At 49.0% G+C, this 27,618-nt stretch overlaps 1 protein-coding gene across 9 annotated transcripts in view; it reads left to right on the top strand.

The window, feature by feature from the left end:
- Positions 1-27,618, top strand: part of sema4ba (sema domain, immunoglobulin domain (Ig), transmembrane domain (TM) and short cytoplasmic domain, (semaphorin) 4Ba) — a 670,779-nt gene that overhangs the window by 432,439 nt on the left and 210,722 nt on the right. The window contains exon 1 of one of the 9 annotated variants that reach the window (XM_072468718.1): positions 12,628-12,734. The exons of 7 other annotated variants lie outside the window; for them this stretch is intronic. The gene's annotated coding sequence lies outside the window, so the exon portion shown is untranslated. Of the gene's footprint in view, positions 1-12,627; positions 12,735-13,322; positions 13,445-27,618 lie in introns of those variants that run through there. One more of the 9 variants, XM_072468715.1, reaches the window with a different exon arrangement.

Raw genomic sequence — 27,618 nt, 5'->3', positions numbered from 1 at the left:
CAGCAAGACCTGGACAATATCCAGACTTGGGCTGACAAGTGGCAAGTTATATTTGTGCCATACAATTACCAGGCAATGACCATCTCCTACAAAGAGGATTGAACGATCACCCCTTGACATTCAATGGCATTCCCATCGCTGAAGAGGATGAGGAATAAAGGGCCATTAGGGTGTGGGTAGCATTAGTTGAAATGAGGATATAAGAGGGGTGAGGGTATTTAGCATCACTTGGCATGGGGTGTTTGCAGGGTGAAATATGGGGGGGGGGGGGGGGGGGAGGGGGGCTGAAATTTACCAGACGTTCTTGTCAGTGGGATCTTCCGGTCCCACCAATGGCAAACCCTCACCGCGAATTTCCTGATGGTGGATTAAGTGGGAAATCTCATTGACAGGGGCAGGACCAGAAAATCCCACCGCCGGTCAATGGCAGGCCGCCTTCCACCACCGGGAAACGGGCCGTGGGAGGCGTGTGGAAAATCTCCGCTAGAGTGCCTGCAATCTTCTCGCACAACTGGTACCAAGTCCCAGACAAGCAAGGTAGGCCTTCTAAACCAGCCCGCTTCAGCACTCAAATGCCCCCATGACTGCCTTGGATCTGCTTCTGAGGTCGATAGGCCTGACACAACCCACATGTCTCCCTCCACCAGCCCCCACCCCCCTCCTCCCACACCCACCTTTCCTCTCTGGTGGGTGTGGAGCACTGGGAAATTTCCTGGCTCGAGCTTCCCACCTCAGCAGCAATACTCCAGGCCATGATCCTGACTCCTTGACCTCCTGCATATTCTGCACATTAAAAGTGAATAAACTACATTTTTCCCGTAGTTTACAGGGATCAGGCAGTGTGAGCTCAGCAATTACCCGTAGTGCCTGCACGGCTCAGTTGGTATCACTCTTGCCCCTGGCTCAGAAGCACTTGAACCTATCATCCTAGTACCATTTCGTCACAATGGTGACGTGGTTCTTTAGATGCCTTTCTGCAGGTTCAGGTGGCACAATTTGTAGAAGAGTTTTGCTCAGCATCCTGGCCAACTTTTCTTCCTCAGCCAGTGTGCACTAAAAAACAGTGCGACTGTGCATTCACCTTGAGGTTGATTTATGGGGCGTGGCCGGTGCAAAATGGCTGCTGCATTCTCCTGTATAGCAGGTGCGGTACTTCAAAAGTAATTCATGGTGTGAAGTGCTTTGAGTTATTACCACATGAAAGATGCCATAATGCCAAGTACTCTTCTGTTATTTCGTAGAATTCCTTTTCTATTCTTCCTGTGAATTATTTACAATCCAACATGTTTTGCGGTTCTACTGGAATTCTTACCATGCACAAGGCTTTGTTGCATTTTTGTTCCGAACAAGTGTTACACACTCGACAACTGATTTATCAAACATTCCATTATTTATACTGACTGAAGAGCTACTTAGCTGCTCGAGAGGTGCTGAAGCAGCATTAATTTACCGACTTGTCTTCATGGGTTACTGTATTTGCCTGCCTATAGGAAGAAGCAGGATTTTTGAAGGGAAAAAATATTCAGTGCGTTTATGTTACTTACATTTACCATTGCAGAACAAAGTTAAACAAAACTAAACGTGACTAAGTCCCGTGGCGGGGCAGGAACATGGAGTGCTCCCCGCCGTGGAGACCAGCGAGAAAAGATGCCAAATCTTTCGGCCCCGACCTGATTAATTACACAACTGGGGGGGGGGCGGTTTGTGCTGTATTCCATGACGGGGCAGGCCCAATGGCGTGTAGTCTGCCACTGTATCCGAGCGCCAAATTGAAAATGCGCCCAACATCACTGACCCATTATTGAGCAAAGGAGATAGATCTCCGGAAAATGTAGACTGGCCTTTTGAGAAAGCAGAACTTTCTGAGACTGGAATACGGACCTCTTCCAGGACACCGAACATGGAAGATCGACCTCTAGACAACCCCGGCCCCCCTCCCACTGCTGTGGAGTTCCGGGGCCCAGGGTTGCTGGCTACCACCATCCCAAAATCTGGAGGCAGCCCCAGGCATTGTTCAGGTGAATCTTGACACCTACTCGCCATGTGCATTGTCCCGCCAGTGTTACGTTGAATTGGGTGGGGGTGGGGAGGAGGGTGGGAGAGGGTCTTCACCTGCATCCCATCGGCAGGATGCAAAGCAATTTCACACCGGCCTCCAGTGGGTTTCCCGATCCATCCACCGTGACAGGCACCAATGGGGCATCCTGCGGGAAATACATGCCAGTGTAAAATCGATTTCTGGGCCACCCACCGACCTCGTTCCCTGCTGCCCGCCCACCATTAAACCCGCCAGCGGGGGCATGGGAGAATTCTAACCGTAATCTTAGCAAAGTCAGGAATACCACTTGCCACGAGAAGCTTCTTTTTAAAAAATATATATTTTATTCAAATTTTTCGGCCAAACAAAACAATACAAACGTTTTCCTTTTTACAACAATAAAACAATATAAATAACAGTGACCGTTTTAACAAATAAATAAATAATATATAAACTAAATGGCAACTGCCATAACAAAAATAATAACTCTCCAGAGATAAAATCAAACAATCCAATATACATAACCAAGTACAAATATCTATACAAAAACACCACTGAGGACCCCCCCTCCCCCCCCCCCCCCCCCCCCCCCCCCCCGGTTGCTGCTGTTGCCTTCCCATTTCCTTTATCTTTCTGCGAGGTAGTCAATGAACGGTTGCCACCGCCTGGTGAACCCTTGAGCCGAACCCCTTAGTGCAAACTTTATCCGTTCTAGTTTTATAAACCCTGCCATGTCATTTAGCCAGGTCTCCACGCCCGGGGGTTTGGCTTCCTTCCACATAAGCAATATCCTTCGCCGGGCTACTAGGGACGCAAAGGCCAAGACATCAGCCTCTTTCGCCTCCTGCACTCCCGGCTCTTCTGCAACCCCAAATATAGCCAACCCCCAGCCTGGCTCGACCCGGACCCCCACCACCTTCAAAAGCACCTTTGCCACCCCCACCCAGAACCCCTGCAGTGCAGGGCATGACCAAAACATGTGGGTGTGGTTTGCTGGGCTTCTCGAGCATCTCCCACACCTATCCTCTACCCCGAAAAATTTACTGAGCCTTGTTCCGGTCATATGCGCCCTGTGCAAAACCTTGAATTGTATCAGGCTTAGCCTGGCACACGAGGACGACGAGTTTACCCTACGTAGGGCATCAGCCCACAGCCCCTCCTCAATCTCTTCCCCCAGCTCTTCTTTCCATTTCCCCTTCAGCTCATCCACCATGATCTCCCCCTCGTCCCTCATTTCCCTGTATATATCTGACACCCTGCCATCCCCCACCCATGTCCCTGAGATCACTCTATCTTGAATCTCCTGCGTCGGGAGCTGCGGGAAGTCCCTCACCTGTTGCCTCGCAAATGCCCTCAGTTGCATGTACCGAAATGCATTCCCTTGGGGCAACCCATATTTTTCCGTCTGCACTCCCAGAGTCGCAAACGTCCCGTCTACGAACAGATCTCTCAGTTGCACAATCCCAGCTCTCTGCCATGCTCCAAATCCCCCATCTATTCTCCCAGGGACAAACCTATGATTATTTCTTATCGGGGACTGCACCGAGGCTCCCGTCCTTCCCCTATGTTGTCTCCACTGCCCCCAAATTTTTAGCGTTGCCACCACCACTGGACTTGTGGTGTATTTCGTCGGGGAGAACGGCAACGGCGCCGTCACCAGTGCATGTAGGCTGGTTCCTTTGCAGGACGCCATCTCCAATCTCTTCCACGCCGCTCCCTCCCCTTCTCCCATCCACTTACTCACCATTGAGATATTGGCGGCCCAGTAGTATTCACTTAGGCTCGGTAGTGCCAGCCCCCCCCTATCCCTGCTACGCTGCAAGAACCCCCTCCTCACTCTCGGGGTCTTCCCGGCCCACACAAAACTCATGACACTTTTCTCAATTTTCTTGAAAAAAGCCTTCGTGACCATCACCGGAAGGCACTGAAACACAAAAAGGAATCTCGGGAGGACTACCATTTTGACCGCCTGCACCCTACCCACCAGTGACGGGGCACCATGTCCCATCTCTTAAAATCCTCCTCCATCTGTTCCACCAATCTTGTTAAATTAAGCCTATGTAAGGTTCCCCAACTCCTGGCTATCTGAATCCCTAAGTACCGGAAATCTCTTGTTACCTTCCTCAGCGGTAAATCATCTATTCCCCTGCTCTGCTCCCCCGGATGCACCACAAACAACTCACTCTTCCCCATATTCAATTTGTACCCCGAAAATTCCCCAAACTCCCTGAGTGTCTGCATTATCTCAGGCATCCCCTCCACTGGGTCCGCAACATACAGCAACAAATCATCTGCATACAAAGATACCCGGTGTTCTTCTCCTCCCCTGAGTACTCCCCTCCACTTCCTGGAGCCCCTCAGTGCTATGGCCAGGGGCTCAATCGCCAGTGCAAACAGTAACGGAGACAGGGGACACCCCTGCTTCGTCCCTCTATGAAGATGGAAGTAGTCAGACCTCTGCCTGTTCGTGACCACACTCGCCACCGGGGCCCCATACAGCAGCTGTACCCATCCAATAAACCCTTCTCCAAAACCAAATCTCCTCAGCACCTCCCACAGATAATCCCACTCCACTCTGTCGAATGCTTTCTCGGCGTCCATCGCCACCACTATCTCCGCCTCCCCCTCTGGTGGGGGCATCATCATTACCCCTAGCAACCTCCGTATGTTCGTGTTCAGCTGTCTCCCCTTAACGAACCCAGTTTGATCCTCGTGGACCACCCCCGGGACACAGTCCTCTATCCTCGTCGCCATCACCTTGGCCAGGAGCTTAGCATCTACATTTAAAAGGGAAATGGGCCTGTAGGACCCACACTGCAGCGGGTCTTTTTCCTTCTTCAAAAGGAGCGATATCATCGTCTCCGACATAGTCGGGGGCAACTGCCCCCTTTCCCTGACCTCATTAAAGGTTCTCGTCAAAAGCGGGGCCAGTAGGTCCATATATTTCCTATAAAATTCCACCGGGAATCCGTCCGGTCCCGGGGCCTTCCCCGCCTGCATGCTCCCAATCCTTTTTACCACCTCCTCCATCTCAATCTGTGCTCCCAGTCCCGCCCTCTCCTGCTCCTCCACCGCCGGGAATTCCAGCTGATCCAGGAAACACCTCATTCCCTCCTTCCCTTCCGGGGGCTGAGCCTTATATAACCTCTCATAGAATGCCTTGAACACCCCGTTCACTCTCTCCGCTCCCCGTTCCATCTCTCCCTTCTCATCTCTCACCCCACCTATCTCCCTCGCTGCTCCCCTCTTCCTCAATTGGTGGGCCAGTAGCCGACTCGCCTTCTCTCCATACTCCCAGACCACTCCCAGACCACCCACAGCACTCCCACCTGAACCTCTCCATTGTCATTAAGCTCCAAGTACCTTTCAATACACCCCCTCACCCTTAAACATACCCCCTCATCCGCCAATAAGCCCATATCCATTCTCCAGAGTGGGTGCTGTTCTTTTTCCTCTCCTACCTCCAGGTCTACCCAATGTGGAGCGTGGTCCGAAATGGCTATGGCCGTATATTCCATCCCTGTCACCTTCGGAATCAGTGCCCTTCCCAAGACAAAAAAGTCTATCCGTGAGTATACTTTGTGAACATGGGAGAAAAATGAGAACTCCTTACTCCTAGGCCTACTAAATCTCCAGGGGTCTACCCCTCCCATCTGCTCCATGAAGTCCTTGAGCACCCTGGCCGCTGCCGGCCTCCTCCCGGTCCTGGACCTCGACCGGTCCAGCCCTGGATCAAGCACCGTATTGAAGTCTCCCCCCATTACCAACTTTCCCGCCTCCAGGTCCGGGATACGTCCCAACATACGCCTCATAAAATTTGCATCATCCCAGTTCGGGGCGTATACGTTCACCAGAACCACCGCCTCCCCTTGCAATCTGCCACTCACCATCACATATCTACCCCCACTATCCGCCACTATGGTCTTTGCCTCAACCAGTACCCGTTTCCCCACTAAGATAGCCACCCCCCCTATTCTTCGCATCTAAACCCGAATGAAACACCTGTCCCACCCATCCTTTACGTAGTCTAACCTGGTCCATCAGTTTCAGATGCGTCTCCTGCAACATAACCACATCTGCCTTTAATTTCTTTAGGTGTGCGAGTACCCGTGCCCTTTTAATCGGCCCGTTCAGCCCTCTCACGTTCCACGTGATCAGCCGGGTTGGGGGGCTCTTCAACCCCCCCCTTGTCGACTAGCCATCCCCTTTTTTAAACCAGCTCCTCACCCAGTTCCCACGTACCCGTATATCCCCCCGACGGTGCCCTCCCGCCTCGACCACCCCATCCCATAACAGCTCCACCTTCTCCTTAACAGCAGCAACCCAGTTAACAGCCCCCCCCTCCGCTAGATCCCACTCTAGCGTAGTTGCACCCCCCATGTTGCTCCCAGTAGTCAGCAAACTCTGGCTGACCTCGGCTTCCCCCCTTGTCCTCGGCTCCCACTGAGTGAGGCCCCCTCCTTCCTGCGTCCCTGTTCCCGCCATAATTACCATAGCGCGGGAACAAAGCCCGTGTTTCCCACCCGGCCCCACCCCTAATGGCCGGTGCCCACAGTTCCTCATACTCCCCCCCCCCCCCCCCCCGAACATGGGGAAGAGAGAAAGGTTACAGGATCACAAAATTAACAAATTGAAAAATCATCCCCCCCGCCAGACTATTCCAGCTTCTCGTCCACAATGAATGTCCACGCCTCTTCTGCCGTCTCAAAGTAGTGGTGCTTCCCTTGGTGTGTGACCCACAATCTCGCCGGTTGCAACATTCCAAACTCGACCTTTTTGTGAAGCACCGCCTTAGCCCGATTGAAACTTGCCCTCCTTCTCGCCACCTCCACACTCCAATCCTGGTATACGCGGATTACCGCGTTCTCCCACCTACAGCTCCGAGTTTTCTTCGCCCATCTGAGAACCGTCTCTCTGTCCTTGTAGCGGAGGAACCTCACCACTATAGCTCGAGGTATTTCTCCAGCCTTTGGTCTTCGCGCCCGAACTCGATAAGCTCCCGCCACCTCCAAAGGGCCCGTCGGGGCCTCCGATCCCATTAGCGAGTGAAGCATCGTGCTCACATATGTCCCGACGTCCGCCCCTTCTGCGCCTTCGGGAAGACCCAGGACTCTTAAATTCTTCCTCCTTGAATTATTCTCCAGCGCTTCCAACCTCTCCACACACCTTTTATGCTGTGCCTCGTGCGTTTCTGCCTTCACCACCAGGCCCTGTATTTCATCTTCGTTTTCAGCAGCCTTTGCCTTCACGACCCGAAGCTCCAGCTCTTGGGTCCTCTGCTCCTCCTTTAGTCCTTCAATCGCCTGCAATATCGGGGCCAACAGCTCCTTCTTCAACTCCTTCTTCAGCTCTTCCACACAGCGCCGCAGGAACTCTTATTGCTCCGGGCGCCATAACAAACGGCCACCTTCCGACGCCATCTTGCTTTGAGCTTCCCTTCCTTGCCGCTGCTCCAGAGGATCCTCCGCAATCCGGCCGCTATCCTCTCCCTTTTCCATGCGTGTCCGGGGGGATTCCCTTCTGGTTTACCGCACAGTGTTTTTGCCGTTTAAATTGCCGTTGGGGCTCCTATTAAGAGCCCAAAAGTCCGTTCCAACGGGAGCTGCCGAAACGTGCGACCTAGCTGGTCATCGCCGCACCCGGAAGTCGAGAAGCTTCTTCTAACTTCTCACAGTCAGATTGTTGGATCTTACGGTTGAAGACAACACTGTTGTTTTATACTAATTAGATTTATACCAGATACTACATTAAAAAATCCCACAACACGCAACAAATGCTAATTGTCTGTGCGACTGGGGGGCCCCCTTGGACCATAAGAGCCAGGGTAACCTTTTTCCAGAAAATAAGTGTGTCTTCCGGTCCAGCAAGTTCCCGGATTAGCCCTTAGGAGCGGCACGGTAGCACAGTGGTTAGCACTGTTGCTCACAGCGCCAGGGTACCAGGCTCGATACCCGGCTTGGGTCACTGTCTGTGTGGAGTCTGAACGTTCTCCCCGTGTCTGCATGGATTTCCTCAGGGTGCTCCAGTTTCCTCCCACAAGTCCTGAAAGACGTGCTGTTAGGTAATTTGGACATTCTGAATTCTCCTTCTGTGTAGCTGAGCAGGCACCGGAATGTGGCGACTAGAGAATTTTCACAGTAACCTCATTGCAGTGTTAATCTAAGCCGACTTGTGAAAATAAAGATTATTATTATATTATTATTATTATAAGTTGGGTAACCTTCAGATGTTCTGTGCAAAATCACTTAGCTTTAGCTATTCAATAAAATTTGCAGACAAAAATCATTAAAGGGAGAAGAATGTTTTGTTGCGACTGTCTCAGAATAACAACATCATCTTCTTTTGGAAACAGAGGCAGGCTTCGCGCAAAAGCCAATTGCAAACATTTAAGGAATTCTTTTGGAAGAAATAACAAGAATGCAGTTAACAAACCACTGGAAAGAAAGGAGACATCTGCCCCCATTCCCCCACTGCCTTTAATCGCACTGAAACTTGCACTTTTCAAATGTTAAATCTCTGCTCCGAAAGAGTAATGTTTTGGAATTTTGTTCAAGGCCGGGCTGTCATTTTCACTCTGGACATGAGGCTTGTGACTGAATGACTCTCATGTGAGCCACCTAATTTTTCCTTGCATCAAAGACCATAATAGGATGGGGAGATTTAACAGATTTTTTTTTTTAATGCACAGGGTGTGGGCGCCGATCACTGGCTAGACCAGCATTTGTTGCCCATCCCTTATTGCTCTTGCGGAGTGGGAGTAAATCGCCTTAGAACCATAGAATCCCTGCAGTGCAGAAGGAGACCATTTGGCCCATCAAGTCTGCACTGACCCTTCGAAAGAACACTCTACACATGTCCACTCACCCTTCCACCCCGTCCTATCCCCATAACCTAACCTGTACACCCCTGGATACTAAAGGGCAATTTATCATGGCCAATCGACCTAATCTGCACATCTTTGGACTGTGGGAGGAAACTGGAGCACAGGGAGGAAACCCACGCAGATACAGGGAGAACTTGCTAAACCCACACATACAGTGACCGGAATTGAACCCGGGTCCCTGGATAGTCCAGATCAGTTTTGGGTCAATGTTAATTCCTAGAATGTTAAGATTGGGGAATTCAATGATATTAATGCCACTGAATGTCAAGGTGCGATTGTTAGATTCCCTCTTGTTGGAGATGGTCATAGCCTGGCACTTGTGTGGTACAATGTTAATTGTCACTTGTCAGCCCAAGCCTGGAATTTGTCCATGCATTTGGATATGGACTGGTGAATCATGGACTGGAGTCATGAATGGTGCTGAACATTGTGCAATTATCAGTGAACATCCTAACTTCTGACCTTATGAAGGTCATTGATGAAGCATCTGAAGATGGTTGGGCCTAGGACACTACCCTGAGGAACTCCTGTAGTGATATCCTGGAACTGAGACGATTGACCTCCAAAATCCATTGAACCTACCTTTGTGCTAGGCACTACCCCAACCACTGGAGTGGTTTTCCACTGATTACTATTGACCCCCAGTTTTGCTTGAGCTCTTTGATGCCACACTCGCTCAAATGCTACCTTGATGTCAGGGGCAGTCACTCTCACCACATCTTTGGAGTTCAGCTCTTTTGTCCATGTCTGGAGCAAGGCTGTAATGAATTCAGGAGCTGAGTGGCCCTGACAGAACCCAAACTGAGCACCAGAGAGCAGGTTATTGCAAAGCAAGTGCTGCTTGATAGCACTGATAGATGAAACTGGCAGTGACATAGCGAGAGGTGTGTGTGCAATTCTGCTCACGAAAATGTCCTTCAAGTAGCTTTGAACAATGACAAGGGAATTTGACCATTGTACTTGAATCAAAGCCTTAACGGTTCTAACATCCCATCTGAAGGATAGCCCTTGCAAAAGTGCAGCACTCATTCAGTTACACACACGCAGGTCAGCCAATATTATTTACTCAGCTGGAGCTGGCGTTTGCGATGTGACAATGCGATCATGGAGCCAAGCTGGGACTAGATAAGAACAAGTCACTTTGTGACTCAAACCTCACAGAGATGTATGTGTTCTTATATTGGAATCATTAAAAAATATATATATTTTTATTGGAATTTTGCATTTGATATCAAGACTTTCCAGAACAATACAAAAACGATAATAGTAACGACAACAATAACAACAACAACACTGGTATCACTCGCTGCCACCACGTTTGTGACAGTAGCCCCAGTATGATCATTCCTTACCTTATTTGCATTAGTGTTATACATTTTTTTAGAAGAGGTCTTATTGGTACTTTTAACGTTTAATGATAAGAATTGTGCACAAATTTGCATACATATTTACAGTTACTGCCAGGATTCTTTACATTGTCTTGTATTGGAATCATAACCAATTATCACAGATTTTGAGAATACAGTTCAAAATTTTTGAAAAGCTGACATTGTATGATATTGTGTTGATGTTTTAATTTTATTTTTTGAACAACAATTCTTATATTTAAGCATCTTTAAACTGACTGAGAAATCCAGATGAGTCGAGGTTCTGTTTGTCCGAGAGAGCACTCACTCACCCAATTCACTCTTCAATCCAAAAGTCAACGCAACAGCTCAGGAAAAACACAGGGAAATTCAGGCTCTTAGGATTTTGGGTTTAGGGCAGTAACCCCCAATGTTGAGTCAAATAGAGGTCCTGACCCACACCTTGCGTGAGGACCAGTGGCAGTCACTCGGCAGTGATTCTCCGCAAGTTGGTCACTTAGTGGCCAGAGGACACACTCACCATGCAGTCAGGACAATGGGCGGGCTCTCGAAGCTTGGGGGATGGCAGTAGGAGGCTCTCCAGCACAGAATAGGCAGCAGAGTGACATCTTGAGTACTTGAGACAACCATGCATCTTTTAAAAATTAAAAATTAGAAAATGGCAACAGCTGCCAGGCCACCAGTGTGAAAGGGAAGCCCCTCCTCAGAGTGACGTGAGGTCACATCTCTGGCCAGGGAGGAAGGGGAGCCGTGGAAGTCTGCCTGCAATGCTGGCCCCTGGCCTGCACCGTGGAAGCCACTTCTCAGCAACCGGCCTGGTCCCCAACACCTCTGGGAATCCATAAGCCAACTGGAACATTCCAGTCTACTTCTGATCAATGACTACTTGTTCACTTCAGTTGGCTCCCTGCCCCGAACCCACTTCTGGGAAAATGGCAAGCCAACCCCCTGGCTGTTATTGTTCTGTCCATCCACCTCCAGTGGGCAAGCATTCTGCCTTGGGTGAATGTTCAGCAGGCTTTTGACAAGGTGCTGCACTGGAGACTGCAGACAAAGCTTTATGAAGTGTGAAATTAGGGCGAATATAAGCAGAATGAAATATCAGGCATTTTAAATACCTTGGTCACAATTCAGAAGCAAATATTAAATTTGTTGCATGGTAAATTAACAGAAATGTCATTTAGCATTGCCACTTTTTCACACTCGAGTTTGAGTTTCTCGGATAGCTTGTGAGGTGTTTTTCCAATAAGGAAACAATGTCTCTTTGCCCAGGGAGCGTTTGAGCTGTAAGAGGTCAAGAAGGCAACAGAGCCACTCCTCAGACAAGATGGAGGAACTGGCAGTGTTTCTCTTTGGAGGTTGACAAGAGATCTGATAATGGTGTACACAGTTATGACTGATTTAGATAAGGGTGGCAAAGAAAAAGCTGTTCCCATTAACTAATCATACAAGGGCTAGGGAATACAGCTTTCCGGTTTGGGGCAAGAGATGCAGGAGGGATGTGAGGAAGAACTTTTCTACACAGCCAGTCGTAATGACTTGGAACTCGCTCTGCCTACGAGAGAAGTGGAAGCAGAGATGATCATGACTAGGAAAGGAACTTGGATGGGCACCTGAGGGAAACAAACTTTCAAGGCCACACGGATAGAGAACTTTCAAGGCCACACGGATAGAATGGGGGAATAGGACTGACTGGAGTGCCCTACAGAGGGCCAGCATGGATGTGATGGGCCGAATGTCTTCCTTCTATGTCTTAATGAGTCTATGGTGGGAACGGACACCACACAACAGAGGAGAAAAATCAAAGAGAGAACCGCAATCACGATCTCTGTTCGGCTGGCATGTGGATGTCAGGAAAGGGAGCAAATTGGGGGTCTCCGCATCGCCCACCCTCACAATTGAATTAACCGCTCACTACTCTGAAAGGAATAATGACCACTTGGACAAAGTTGTTTTGACAATGTGCTTGGCACCCACAGTGGAATCGCCAGGAGGAGAGGGGGAAAAATTGCCAAGACAGAAATTGGTGGGCAAAATATTTTTTCTGTCAATTAAAGAGACTTTGAAGCAGGTTTATGTGTCCGTGTGCGAGCTTGGAACCTGTAAACAAAGCAAACGACTCTGTTGGTTTCTTTCTGAGTTTTGTTGCGGCAATTAAAGTTAAAAGCATTCATTTTGCTTGGGTGTGTTCTTTGGCTGCAATTACAAAGATTAAGCAAATACTTCAACCTTCTCCTATACACTGTGACTATGGTAAACATTCCATCAGTTGCAGCCTGTAAAATGCTGGTGTTTTATGGGAGGCTTTTATGTCTATTGACTCAGTTCTTTGGGGGATTTATTCCAAAAGCAGCAAGAGAAATTGCAGCGACTTGTGAATCTTGACTGCTCTCTCCCTGCAATTTATGTCACCCTTGCCAAGAAAACAAAGAGATTCATAAATGATGTAAGTATGCAGTGAGAAATCTAGCTTTACATCTGGACTTGGTTGTTGGTCACTCATCGTGTTCCGAATAAGCTTGAAGGGTGATAATCATGTATTTGGTAAGTCTCTTCTCCTCTTAACACAGCATCAGCTTCCATGCTGCCAGAATAAATTACTCGCGTTTGAAGAAGCAGGAAAGAGCCTGTTCAGAAGTGGCCTTTGGTTTGTAAGATCTACAGCTTTTCCCAGCGTCTTCCTTGCAAAGTGCTTATTATGAGTTCAGTCTCCAAAGAAACACTGGGAAAATCCTCCTCTGAGCAGAAATAGTTTGTGCCATTCAATACAGTATGACCAATGTTGTCCTCTGGCTTGTAACCTTTGACACAAGAACGAACGAAACGGCCACAAATGACAATTGCTTTGGATCCGTTACTTAGGGAGGATGATTATTTTGTTTTTTTGTTCTCACGAGGCAGAGTGCTCTTGTTATGTTCACAGTGTTGTTTTGGATTGGTCAGTCAGTCGGTAGTAAAAACACTGAAGCAAGAGTTTGACTCCATGCCCATCTGATTCTTTATCAGTTTGTAAAGCACACATTTATTTGAGACTTTAGACTCTATTGTACAGCATGTGGGGCGCCGTTAAAGTTGGGACTGTTGCTGCTCAGTGAACCTCGTCAGGTGGAGGATCTGCATGTGGATATTTCTTGTTAAATTGTTATGTTAGCAAGAGTAAGTAAAACTCGCTGCATCTTGTGGCATATCAGCAGGATTTGTGTACAAGGGTAAAGAACTCGGGTTTAAACTATGCTGCCTCAAGCTAGCTTTTCAGGAGCTGTTGGAAGTTGATTGTCTACGACTGCCGTTAGAGCAACAAACTTAACTCGATTGCAGTCTTAACGCTGGTGCTTTTTAGAAATCTATATGTCTGTGGTTAAATGCTCTGTCACTTTATCATTGAATTCTGGAGTTAAAAATGAATGCACGGTGTGTGAGCTGGTTCCTTGCACAGTTCACGTATCAATTTTGCAGTTGGCAACTGGACTCAGTTTTTGGGAGCGAGTTTTAAACCTTGCCAGTGGTGAAGTAAAAATGTTCAATTGGAGTTTTTAATCCAGCTGTGTAAACCGCTCGCTGTTCTAATTGGTGGGATTTATTTGCCACTTCAGTTCGTGTGGAGCTTTCAGATGCTGCAAATTGGTCGGTTCAGATGGAGGGGGGTCTTAAGCTGTGTGCTTATCTTCAAAGTTTTATTACCAGCTGACGATTTAAAATGTTTTTACTTGCGGGTGATGGAATCGGGCCACACAAGCAGGGTGTTTAAGTTTGAACCCTGTGTGCTGGGTTTGAGGGGAGGTGGTGGGGTGGGGTGGGGGGGGGGGGGGTGGAATAGGGATTGGCTGAGAGGGTTTGTTACTGTAATTTCCAACAGCCTGCGGAGAGGTAACATTCCATGGTGGAGGCAGCTGTATCATTTTAATAATTAATGTTTTCGTGGAATTTGTGGATATACATAGTTTTTGTTCTGGGGAACATGAAATGGATTGCTAATTGTCCATGTGACTTTTTTTTTAATGGAGTCCCTCGGTTAGCTCAGTTGGCTGGTCGGCTGGTTTGCGATGCGGAGCGAGGCCAACAGCGCGGGTTCAATTCTCGTACTGGCTGAGGTTATTCATGAAGGCCCTGCCCTCTCAACCTTGCCCCCTTGCTTGAGGTGTGGCGCACTCAGGTTAAACCACCACCAGTCAAAGGGAGAGCAGCCTTTGGTGGCTTTCACTCTCACTTCCATTAAATCATATTTAATTCCTGTAAATTACAGAAATTTCTATCCGGAAGGCAATTGCGGCCCATTTTCCTGTTCTAACACTCCCATTAGAGTTAACTGCACTAATCCTGCTCATCGGAACTGAAATAGACCATCAGCCCCTCAAACCTGTTCTGTTACTCAGTGAGACCATGGCTAACCCGTGAACTAACTCCATATACTTGTCTTTGCCTCATTTTCCTTCATTTCAATACTTTTCCCACACCTGGTGGCAGACATTTCTCTGTTTCCTACTTAATCCCACAGCAGGTCGCTAGTCTTTCACAAGAGGTTTACAGTTTGAGGAGCGGCACTCAACGCCAAGAGTGGGGCAGCAGGAGTCTCTCCTGATCTTACCATTAGCCATTGGCTTGTTTGGAAGGATTCGCAAGTTGACACACTCAGCCTGTTTGGCCACATTATGAACACACCTTCCTTGGCCATCAGGTCCTGGGGCGGGACTCGAACTTGGTGCTTTTGGCTCAGAGGCAGGGACGCTACCCACTGGGTCACAAGCGTCCCATGTTCCTCAATACCTTTGCTCAACAAAAATCTATCAACTTCAGATTTAAAATTGCACATTGGTATTATGTTGATTGCCTATATGGAAGGGTTGCAAACTTCTATCACCCTTTGTGTGTATATGTTTTACTAATTTCATTCCTTAAAGTTCTAGGTTTTAGCCTTGTTCCCAGTCCTAGACTCCCCAACCAGCAGAAATTCTTTCTCTCATATCTACCAACCTGTTCTCCTTAATATCTTAACTCCGATCAAATCACCCTAAACCTTCTAAATTCCAGGGAATATAATCTTAATTTAACGTTTGGAGTATCATTCTACAATCCCCGTGAAACCAATATATCCTTTCACAAGTCTGATACCCAGAACTGCTCACTGTACTGCAAGTGTGATCTAATCAGGGATTTGTATAACTTCTATCCTCTTGTATTTTAACCCCCTAGACATGAAGGCCAGCATTCTATTAGCCTTTTTGATTATTTTCTGAACCTTTTCATGACATTGTCATGCTCTGCATACCTATGCACATGCTCATCTGCTGCTCATATCCTTGGATTAATTGAGAGACCAAGGGCGGGATTCTCCGACCCCCCGCCGGGTCGGAAAATTGCCGGGGGGGCGGCGTGAATCCCGCCCCCGCCAGCCACTGAATTCTCCGGCACCAAAAATTCGACTGGGGCGGGAATCGCGCCGCGCCATTCAGCGGGCCCCCCCACCGGCAATTCTCTGGCCCGCAATGGGCCGAAGTCCCGCTGCTGTCATGCCAGTCCCGCCGGCGTGAATCAAACCACCTACCTTCCTGGCGGGACTGGCGGCGCGGACGGGCTCCGGGATCCTGGGTGATCTGGCCCCAGGGGGTGCCCCCACGGTGGCCTGGCCCGCTATTGGGCCCACCGATCCGCGGGCGGGCCTGTGCTGTGGGGGTACTCTTTTCTTTCCGCCTTGGCCACAGCCTCCGCGATGGCCGGTGCGGAAGTGACACCTCCCCCCCCTGCACATGCGCGGGGATGAAGTCAGCAGCCGCTGATGCTCCCGTGCATGTGCGGACCTCTGGCGCCCGGCGCAGTCCCTTCGGCCCCGGCTGGCGTGGCGCCAAAGGCCTTTCCCACTAGCCGGCAGAGCGCCAACCACTCCAGCGCAGGCCTAGCCCCTGAAGGTGAAGGCTTGGCCCCTAAACGTGCGGAGAAATCCGCACCTTTGGGGCGGCCCGACGCCGGAGTGGTTCCCGCCACTCCATCCCGCCAGGACCCGCCGCCCCACCGGGTAGGGGAGAATCCCGGCCCAAAGATCCGTCAATCTCAGTGTTAAATGTACTCAACAATGAGGCATCCAATGGGGTAGAGAATTCCAAAGATTGGCAACCATTTGAGTGAAGAGATTTCTTCTAATTTCAATCCTAAAGGTTTGATTCCTGACCCGAAGGCTGTAACTCCCATGTTTTAGATTCCTGAGCTGGAGAATCAACCTTCCTGTGTCTGCCCTTCCTTCAGAATCTTGTATGTTTCAATGAGCTCATCTCTCATTCTTCTAAACTCAAGCGAGGATAGGCCCAATTTACTTAGCCGATGCAAGTATATCATTCCTTAGATATTGAGTCCACCACTGCACACAGTACGCAAGCTATGGGCTCAACAATGTATAATAAAGACCAATATATAGTTGGCTTCATAATTGTTTCCTGTGCCTTCATGCTAACTTTCTGTCATCCTTGCACAAATTTAGCCAAGTGTCTTTGAACATCACCATTTGAACATCACCATTTACTCTGTCACCATTTACGCCTTTAAAAAATATTCTGCCTTTGTGTCCTCCTCACAGCCTACATTCCCACGTAGCTTTGTATCAGCAGTAAATTTAAATACATTATTCTCTGTCTCTTTGTCTGTGTCATTAATAGTTGAGGTTCCAGCACAGATCCTCACAGCACTCTGCAAATTATAGTCTGGGAAACCTGAAAATTCCGCATTTATTTCTACTCTTTGCTTCCTGTCCATTTATCAAACCTTTATCCCTGCTAACATGTCTCTCCAAATTCCATGAGCCCTTCTACATTAAACTTTTTTGTTTCTCATGGCACCTTCCTGGATGATTTTTGGAAATCCAAAAATCCATGTAGTGGTTCCCCTTTCTCTTCTATTTTTTGAATCCAAAGATCTCAAATCATTTGCCAAGATTGGAATCCATTTGTTACAGTTGTGCCCACTTAATCTATCAGTATTTCTTTCAGGAATTGAGATATTTTTATTCTTCAAGTGTTTAATTCTCTCTTACGTGCAAGTAGCCATTGTCATAATATACACCAGTATATCATGGTGCAGACACACACTGATGGACACACAGTGGGACCAATCAACATGCACAACACCGCAGCCAATCACCAGTGAGAGCACACGCACTATAAAGACAGGGGGCATCAGAGTTCCCGCTCATTCGAGTAGCAGCTAGCTAGGAGCACAGAGCTCACAGCCTGCAACACTGACATTCACCATGTGCTGAGTGCATCAACTGGTTAGGACAGGGCAAAGGTCTTTAGTTAAAGCTAGTATCGTATTTACCCACAGTTCAAGTATGTTTAAATAGTTAACTTTAAAAAAAAATAGTGTTGAACTAAGTGTTGGTGACCTGTATGTGATCCAGAACACCCAACACATCATGATACCAGGAGTGGTTGCATACTAGCACTTCTTAGACCTACCTGCAAGTGATCTGCCTTCCGCCAGCATTCTGTCATCCTGCAACATGGACAACATCAGCCCGCCGCTTCGCATCGCCGGCAACCTCGGGGCCAACTGGAAGATTTTCAAACAGCGCTTCCAGCTCTTTCTCGAAGCCAGAGACAGGGACAGCACCTCGGATACCAGAAAGATTGCTCTCCTCCTCTCCACGGCCGGGGACCATGCCATCCACATTTTCAACTCTCTCACCTTTGCAGATGACGAAGACAAGACGAAGTTCAAGACGGTTCTCCTCAAATTTGGCCTCACTGCAGCGTAGAGGTGAATGAAAGTTTTGAACGCTACGTGTTCCAGCAGCGTTTGCAGGGTAAGGACGAACCTTTCCAATCCTTTCTAATGCACCTCCGCATGCTTGCGCAATCTTGCAGCTACGGGCCCACCTCCGACTCCATGATACTCGACCAGATCATTTTCAGTGTTCAGTCGGACCCCCTACGTTAGCAGCTCCTCAAAGTAAAGCAACTCACCCTAGCAACCGCCATCGAGACCTGTGTCCTACATGAAAATGCCACCAGTCGGTACTCCCATATACAAGCGGCTGAAATGGCGCGGCAAGGTCCCCACGAGGCGGAACGGGTCCAAGTGATTGAGCACCTCCAGGTCCTCAGCCTGGATGAGGGCGGCCATTTTGCGCGCTTTTCGCCGACTCCCGCGCTTGTACTCACCAAACGAGGGGACGGCGACGTGGAGGAACGTAATGCGCAGGCGCGCACCACACATGACTGCACCGCGCATGCGTGGTGGCGCAGCAAACGTGCTGATGTCACAACGTGCGGCAACTGTGGCTCCGCCCATTTAAAGCGGCAATGCCCCGCAAAATCTCGACAATGCCTACGATGTGGAAGACTTGGCCACTATGCTGCCTACTGTCGAGCAGCTCAGCCTTCCAATTCATATCGCTTCAGCCAGCCTCGCAGGAATGTTCGGGCAATTCAACCCACCGTCACCGAGTCCGATTCTGACCTCCCACACAGCAGTGACACAGAGGACCCGAAGGCGTCTTTTCGAGTCGGTGTCGTAACGAAAAACAGGCTGTCCACGAAGTAAAGACACCAGCCGCTGTTGGTATACAGCATCGATCCAGACGATGAGTGGTGTGCCAACCTGACGGTCAACCAGAATTCGTCCCCCACCTCAGAGACTTAATTTGTGAACTTTGTGCACTAATGGACTCTCTGGTCTGTTCTGTTCTTCCGTTTAATCATTTAAGTAGTTTGTATATAGTGTTCATCTCGTTATTTGTGTGACACACTGTTTTTTCTGCACCAGGCACCTTCCCATGTAAATAGCTTAGTTTTATGTCCATAGTCCTGTAAATATTTCGCACACGCGTAGTCAGGAACATTCACCACACACTATTTATTGTCACGCACATTTTTTTATATAAAAGGGGGGATGTCATAATATACACCAGTATATCATGGTGCAGACGCACACTGATGGACACACAGTGGAACCAATCAACATACACAACACCGCAGCCAATCACCAGTGAGAGCACGCGCACTATAAAGACAGGGGGCATCAGAGTTCCCGCTCATTCGAGTAGCAGCTAGCTAGGAGCACAGAGCTCACAGCCTGCAACACAGACATTCACCATGTGCTGAGTGCATCAACTGGTTAGGACAAGGCAAAGGTCTTTAGTTAAAGCTAGTATCGTATTTACCCACAGTTCAAGTATGTTTAAATGGTTAACATTTTAATAAAATAGTGTTGCACTACTTCAAGTGTTGGTGACCTGTATGTGATCCAGAACACCCAACACATCAGTCATATATGATCATTTTCTAAGAATCCATGAAGTGAAAAAGTTCCTACTAATTTCCCTCTTTATATTTCCCAGTTCACATCCTGAACTCAGGCCCAACCAATTTGCAACTGGAGGAAAGAAAATTTGAGTACTTATCCTCTCAAGATCTTTAAAAATTGTGAACACTCCTCAACCTTATTGGCTCCAGTGACAGGGTTTTAAGTATTTCGCTTCAATCTATCTTTTCATAATGGGGATCGTCCTAGTGAATTGCCAGAATTCTTGGAACGTATTGGTGTGACTATTGTAAGAATGAAATTGTGCCTTTTTATTCCTTTCTGAAATTTGCACGTGACTGACTCACGTCTGCATTACCCAGACACTCAGCGATGTTGCTAAATCTGTCAGTCGATTGCTTCGTTTCCATGGTACTTTTCATTAACACAGATCTACTACCCTGCCACTTACCTGATCTTCATGTTCTGTCACTTAGTCCCAGACGTGGTGCTGCAGTGACTCTTCCGACCACTGCAGCGCTGTGCCTGGGCTGGAGAGCAGATTGACCAACAGTTCTGCAAAGCTGAACCTCCTTCCAAGTGAGGATGGAAGTCCTGCCTGCTGCCAATCGACACTCATTGGAGTGTAATATGGCAATGGGCCTGTCCGAGTCAGCATGGATACATTCCGCACTGACTTTCCAGATGGCGGGTGTCGAGCCCCAGCCATCCAAGAAATTCAGGCCAATACTTTAGAAGACTTGTGCACTAATTTGTGCAATAGGAACATAGCAATGAGGAGAAGCCATTCAGCCTCCCAAGCCATTCAATTAGTTCATGGTTGATCTGCCACTCAACTGCATTTACCCAGCTTAGTTCCAGATCCCTTGATACCCTGACCAAAATGTTCACAGATTTGAAAGCTGTCATTATTCCAGTGTTGTCCCCAAATTGGCACAGCGAATTCCAGATATTGACGACCCTTTGTGTGAAAAGATTGCCTCCTGATTCACTGCTTAAATGGCCTAAATCTTAGTTTTAAGATTACGGGCGCGATTCTCCACTCCCAAGCCGGTTGGGAGAATCGCCTGGGCCGCCAAAATTTCCGGGGACGCCGGTCCGACGCCCTCCCGCGATTCTCCCAAGCGGCGGGAACGGCCTGGTCGAGTTTCGCGGGCCGCAGGGCGGAGAATCGCCAGAGACACCCACACCTAGTCGCTGCAGTCGTGGGCGGTGCGTGAACGCTGGGTGGGCGGCCTGTGGGTTGCCGAGGGGGGATCCTGCACTGGGCATCACCTGGAATGTGGGGTGGCCCGCGATCGGTGCCCACCGATCGTCGGGCCGTCCTCTCTGAAGGAGGACCTCCTTCCTTCCGCGGCCTCACAAGATCTTCTTGCGGGGCGGACTTAGAGAGGATGGCAACCACGCATGCGCGGATGATGCCCGTTATGCGGCGCCGGCCACGTCATCTATGCGGCGCCGCTTTTACGCGGGCGACAAGGCCTGGCGCGTGTAGATGACGCGGCCCCGATCCTGGCCCATTCTCAGAGCCGGAATCGGTCGGGACCGGAGCCGTTCCACGCCATCGTGAACCTCAACGGCGTTCACGACGGCGCGGCCACTTCGGCGTGTGAGTGGAGAATCCCGCCCTACATCTCCTCATTCTTGTTTTCCTCAACAAAGGAAATAGTTTAACTGTAACTGCAGACTAGCTCTATTACTTAAGCGCTTTCCATTGCTAGGCGTTTGGGGTAAATAATTCCTTTATGCTCGACATGTTTCTAACTTATCCTCAACTTGTACAACCATTGAGTCATTCACATGTGCATGGAACAAAATTAGATTCTTACAAAGAAATTATCAGCCAAGTTACTTATTGGAAGGCCAAAGGTTGTCCCGAAAATCCAGGTGGCCTAGGTCAATTGGCACAGAGACCAGAAGGGTGAGAAAGAGCTGAGTGTTTCCTCTAAGTGGATGAGAGTGAATTGCGATGATGTGGCTTGTATTGAGACCAGGTATTAGGAGGATGTTGTGCAGAAGTTACACCCTGCCTGGAAGGGACAGACTCAACGCAGCAGCTAATCTTTACTCACTCTTCTTCGCTTGGTTCTGTGAGTCAATTCAGACTCTACAATTGAGTCCATTTTGAAATATATATGTAACAGTTTCATCTGTGATCCCTTTTGAGAGCCAAGTGTTTGCCACATGTTGGGCTTCAAAAATAAATACAACATCTGCCCTTGAATACACTCAGTAGAAAGGCTGCATTGCGTCACATATGTACAGCGACTACTGGACTATTTTGCAAAAGTCATTAGAGACTATTTGCATGTTCACAGATAGAATTGTAACATATTTACATGATTTTGGGGTGGATTCTCTGTCGCCGGTAGCAGGATTCCTGGCCTGGGAGAGAATGGAGTGTCAGGCAAAAAATGGGATCGCCGGCCGTTCTCCCACCGGCAGCGACCTACATTCCCCATGCCAGCGGGATGATGCAAGGGGGTCATTTGAACTCATAGACATCCGATTGACAGGCTGGAAATCTGATTCTCGACGCCCCCGTGATGCTCCAAGGCTCTCGGCCAGTATTCGCATGGACGTGGATTGGTGCACGTATTACCAAGCCTGGCCCTGACACAGTGGATTAAGGGAGTAAGTATTTATTTGTGCCCCCAAAGTCTGTTGGAGGGCCCCCCTTTCCCCCCCCCCCCCCCCCCCCCGCCCCACAAAGCAAATCCTGCCCCCATCAGACGCCCAACAGGGGGGCCAGCCGGCGGCCCTTGGTTTCAGGGCTCCTGCTCAAGATGGCGGCCTGATAGCAGGTTTCCAAACGAAGACCAGGAGCGATTCTACTCTGGTGGGACATCTTAGTTGCCCAAATGGAGAACCCTGCCCTGTGTGGCCCTGTGGGAGCACAGACAAATGGGTGCGATCGAACAGCCACACTGCGTCTGAAATTCAGCACGCTGCGGCACAACGCAGCCGATAGAAGCCGGGAGACCCTGCTCCCGGGATATACATGGCTCGCACCGCCTCGCGAATCTAACACAAACTCGATAGACGTTGCAATGTGAATCCCGCCCATTGTGGGTGGGATCACTTTTTGGCAAACCTGCATATTCCTGCAAGACAGCTAGCCTCACTCTATACTGCAGTTTTTCAAGGTGTTGGGATCTATCCTCTTTGCCTCGGAGACCTCGGGTGAGCGCCGTTCAGAACTGATCTCCACAAACGAAGGCAAGGCGGAACATCTCACAAGGGATCAGAGGCCCCCAGGTGCATGCCCTTTGGGCAGGATGGTACCATGGCACTGCTGGTGCCAGCCTGGCATCCTGGCAGTGCCACCAGAGTGCCAGCCTGGCACTGCCAAGGCGCTCGGTGGAACCGCTAGCCAGAAGGGGCACTACCAGGGTAACAGGTTGGCACTGCCAATGTGCCAAACAGGCATTTTTCACACAGGAAACCGGAGCACCCGGAGGAAACCCATGCAGACGCGGGGAGAACGTGCAGACTCCTCACAGACAGTGACAAACCTGGTACCCTGGAGCTGTGAAGCAACTTTGCTAACCACTGTGCTACCGTGCCCATTTGGGTGCAGGAATCATGGAACGATAGCACTGGAAAGAGTCAGAAAGGTAGAAATCCTTCTTGGGCAGATTGACTAAACAGGCACCATTCATTAATGGCCCTGATAAGTGCTCTGCCCAATATACAGATCTGTTAAGTCACTAGAACTGAATATTAAGTGGTCAGGGTGGCAGGAATGTTACTGCCGAGGACAAATCTTGACCCAATGTCAATGTAGGTAGAGGCAAGGATCAGTGGATTCTTTTTTAAACAGGAAAAGCTCATAAGAATTGATAATAAAGACCAAGGCCCATCTAGTTATTTTTCTACACCCTTCCAGTCATGTAATGCAACTCTACTTTTGAAGCATTTCAAATTTTTAAAAATAAATTTAGAGTAGCCAATTCTTTTTCTGTTCCAATTAAGGGACAATTTAGCATGGCCAATCCACCTAACCAGCACATCTTTGGATTGTGGGGGTGGAACCCACACAGACATGGAGAGAATGTGCAAACTCCACGCGGACAGTGACCCACGGCTGGGATTCGAACCTGGGTCCTCAGCGCCGCAGTCACAGTGCTAACCACTGTGCCATATGCCGCCCTCAACGCATTATCAGGTAAAGAGCTGGCTTTTAAAGCAGACCAAGGCAGGCCAGCAGCACGGTTCAATTCCTGTACCAGCCTCTCCGAACAGGCGCCGGAATGTGGCGACTAGATGCTTTTCACAGTTACTTTGTTTGAAGAATACTTGTGACAATAAGCGATTGTCATTTTATTTCATCAAATTTAGCCTTTCCTTTCTAATACCCAATACGAAAAAGGTGATTGCACAATGCAGTGCCATCTTCTATGTACCTATAGCACTTGGGGTGAATGGGATCAAAGGTTATGGGGAGAAAGCAGGATTAGGCTTTTGAGTTGGATGATCAGCCATGATCGTGATAATTGGCGGAGCAGGCTCGAAGGGCCAAAAAGCCTGCTCCTGCTCCTATCTTTTATGTCTCGATGAAAAAGGAGGATGTGGCCTGGACGGGAGAATTATGGTTATGAGAAAAGATTGGATAGGCGAGGACTGTTTTCTGTTGAATGGAGGTAGCGGAGGGGAGATTTAATTGAAGTGTGTCATGTTATGAGGGGTCTAGACAGAGTGGATATTAAGGGTAATGGGGCCCATAACCAGGAAACATCAATTTAGGGTAAGCAACAGGAGGGTTAGACCGATTTGAGGGGAAAGCTTTTCACAAGAGTGATGGGGTCTGGAACTCACTGCCTGAGAAGGGGGGAGAGGCAGGAAACCTCACAATATTTAAAACGTACCTTGATATACATTTGAAGTGACACAACCTGCAAGCCTACGAACCAAGAGCTGGAAAGCGGGATTAGGCTGGATGGTTACGTGACACAGTGGTTAGCACTGCTGCCTCACAGCACCAGGGGCCTGGGTTCGATTCCGGCCTTGTGTGACTGTCTGTGTGGAGTTTGCACATTCTCCCCATGTCTGCGTGGGTTCCCTCCGGGTCCTCTGGTTTCCTCCCGCAGTCCAAAGATGGGCAGGTTAGGTGGATTGGCCATAATAAATTGTCCCTTAGTGTCCAAAGATTAGATAGATAGGGCGGAGAGTGGGCCTGGGTGAGGTGTTCTTTTGGAGGGTTGGTGCGACCCTGTTGGGCAGAATGGCCTTCTTCTGCACTGTAGGGTTTCTGTAATTCTGCTTATTGGCCGGTGTGGGCATGATGGGCTGAAAGGTCACCTTTCGTGCTATAAATACCTATCCCCAGTCCTTGGATTTTCTGTCCAGAAGTTGAATGCGGGAATGGGGCAGCATTTACCCCCCCCACCTGATCACATTGCCTTGTTGACTGCAGTATTAGTCGGAGGCCTGAGTGGGGGAGCGCCAGATTGGTGGGCAGAGGAGGAGTCCTTGCAAGCTGTGTAAATTCTATGATATGATTCAGAAAATCTTTCTTGGTTGCCTTGTGGTGCTCGGGAGTTGTACAAGGAAATCATCAGTCTCTCGTATCCCAGGTTTCTGTGTCGCCTTCCCAATCAACACAACCCACAACTTACCCAAGAGTAGCCACCTTCCGACCTGTTGCCTTACTCCTGCCTGCGTGCCAGATGGCGGATCTGGTTCAGGTGGGGGACTACCATAACTTTTATGGAAATAGGAGCTAGGAGCTGGAGTAGGCCATTCAGTCCTTCGAGCCTGTTCCCCCCCCCCCCCCCCCCCCCCCCCGCCGCACATTCAACTCTTATCATGGTTGATCCTCCATCTTGACTGAACCTGCCTGCACTATCCCAATGTGCCCCAGTTCCCTTCCTGCTCAAATATCTCTCGTCCTCTGCCTTAAATATACTCCAATGATTGAGCATCCACAACCCACTGCTTTCCAATCAGGTTTGGATTCGGCAGGTGGGGTTCTCCAGGATGTGCGGTGAGGCCTCGATGATTCTTCTCACTGGGCGAAACATTGATCCCTTGGCCATCAATCACCGCCGAAGAATACAGTTTACCCCATCACTGTTTCTGGGATCTTGCTGTGCACCTCTCGGCTGCCACTTTCTCTGGATCGCAGCGATGGCATCAGGAAACGGCGCAGCTGATCTGCACTTCATGAAGCAACTCACAGATTGTCGGATATCGCTAAAGGCTCTGTCGTTCCTGGGATGGAGAATTCTGAAGCGCTCACCAACCTTTCAGTGAAGAAAAGAGGCCCAGCTGTTAAAGCTGGCCTGAAGCTCGATGCCTGCAGGTGCTCTCTGCCCACTTTGAGGTTAACTTGCCTCGCTGCCATTAAAATCATCCCCATCATCCTCTCGGCCTGACACCTGATAGAGAAGGGATTTTCCAAATCCGAGAGCAATGAAGCACCAATCTCACTGCCCCCAGTCATTTGCGCTGGATGAAAAGAATGCAGATTTAGCAATGTGCCAGCTTCCAGGTGCTATCTAAGCATTGGGTTTAATTAAGCTTACAGCTACAGGCCAACCAATTGCTTGTCATGGCTTTATTAAACACTGAAATGATGCAGATGATTCCTCCATGAAACAAAACTTTGTCCTGCTCCTTACCCCTCCCCCATTAAAACATTACAGTAAAATGGATACCGTGTGATCCTCAAAAACACATTTCCAAGCACATTTCCAGACTTTTCATTCCTGCAGTTATACCCTTTGCTGTCAGATTATTTGCTGTCTCACAAGGCTGGGTGTTTAAGGTGGCACCACTCTGTCTCACTCCTCTGCTGAAGTCTCCTCAGCATGCTCCCAGTGTGAGACTATGGATAAGAGAAGGCATACCAGGGGGTGGCAAGGAGCCAGCATCGCCTGTCTGGCCTCGCCCACCGTGGTGCCACCAAACATTCCTTCAAACCTACTGCTTTCCAGTCAGATTTGGATTCGGCAGATGAGGATCGCCCAGATGTGTGGTGAGGCCTCAGGTGTTTCTTCTCACTGGGCCGAGCATCGATTCCTCGGCCATCGCCACCGAAGTGTATGGTTTAAACTGTCACGGTTTCTGGGATCTTGCTGTGCACCGCTTGGCTGCCACTTTCTCTGCGTCGCAACAATGGCATCAGGAAATGTGCTTCATGAAGCAACTCACAGATTGCGTGGTGCCTTGGGACATCGGACATTGTTGAAGGCTCTGTCATAACCGGAATCAGAGGATGAAAGTTAAGTAAGACACCTGGTTAGAACCTGTCACCGAAGCCCCTAGCTCCACTATCAGGAAAGTGAAGATAATACTTGTATGCGTTTATATCTGGTAATGATGACAGGGATTACATGACTTTTATTCCAAATGATCCGTTCACATTTTCCCTGGAGCACAGTGTCACCTTTTAAGTGAAGTCGTTGCAGTGATGTAACACATTAGCAGAGCAGATGGTTATTACCAGGAAAGGGAGGATGCTAATTGTTTAAATGGTAGAAGTGTCAACCAGCCACTGATGCAGCAGCCTTTGACCACAGCTCCGACAGATAACGGTGGAATGTGAAATCACAGCAGCTCGCCTCACGAGCCGGGTAAACAACTAGTATCGTCACACTGACTTCAGCATGAGAATCCTCAAAATTGGCACCCTGACAAAATTGCAGTAAATGTAGTTTTCCTGTCAGCGTGGCTCTGCAATAGCTTAAGAAAACTATTATTCCCAGTTAACCGGAACAAACAGCACAGAATCAAGTCATTGGGATCCTAGTGTCCGTGCCTGTGTGAATGCTCCACATGAGCCTTCCATCACCCTACTTAATCTAACTCAATCAATGTATCCTTCTGTCCCTTTCTCCCTCATGATTATCGGGCGGCACGGTAGCACAGTGGTTAGCACTGTTGCTTCACAGCGCAAGGGTCCCGGGTTCGATTCACACTTGGGTCACTGTCTGTGTGGAGTCTGCATATTCCCCCTGTGTCTGCGTGGGTTTCTTCTGGGTGTTCCGGTTTCCTCCCACAAGTCCCGAAAGACGTGCTGTTAGGTAATTGGACATTCTAAATTCTCCCTCTGTGTACCCAAACAGGCACCAGAGTGT

This window comes from Scyliorhinus torazame, chromosome 12 (assembly GCF_047496885.1).
Source record: "Scyliorhinus torazame isolate Kashiwa2021f chromosome 12, sScyTor2.1, whole genome shotgun sequence".
NCBI classification, from domain to species: Eukaryota; Metazoa; Chordata; class Chondrichthyes; order Carcharhiniformes; family Scyliorhinidae; genus Scyliorhinus; species Scyliorhinus torazame.
The sequence above is the reverse complement of the archived record's forward strand: the minus strand, read 5'-3'. Positions and strand labels throughout refer to the sequence as shown.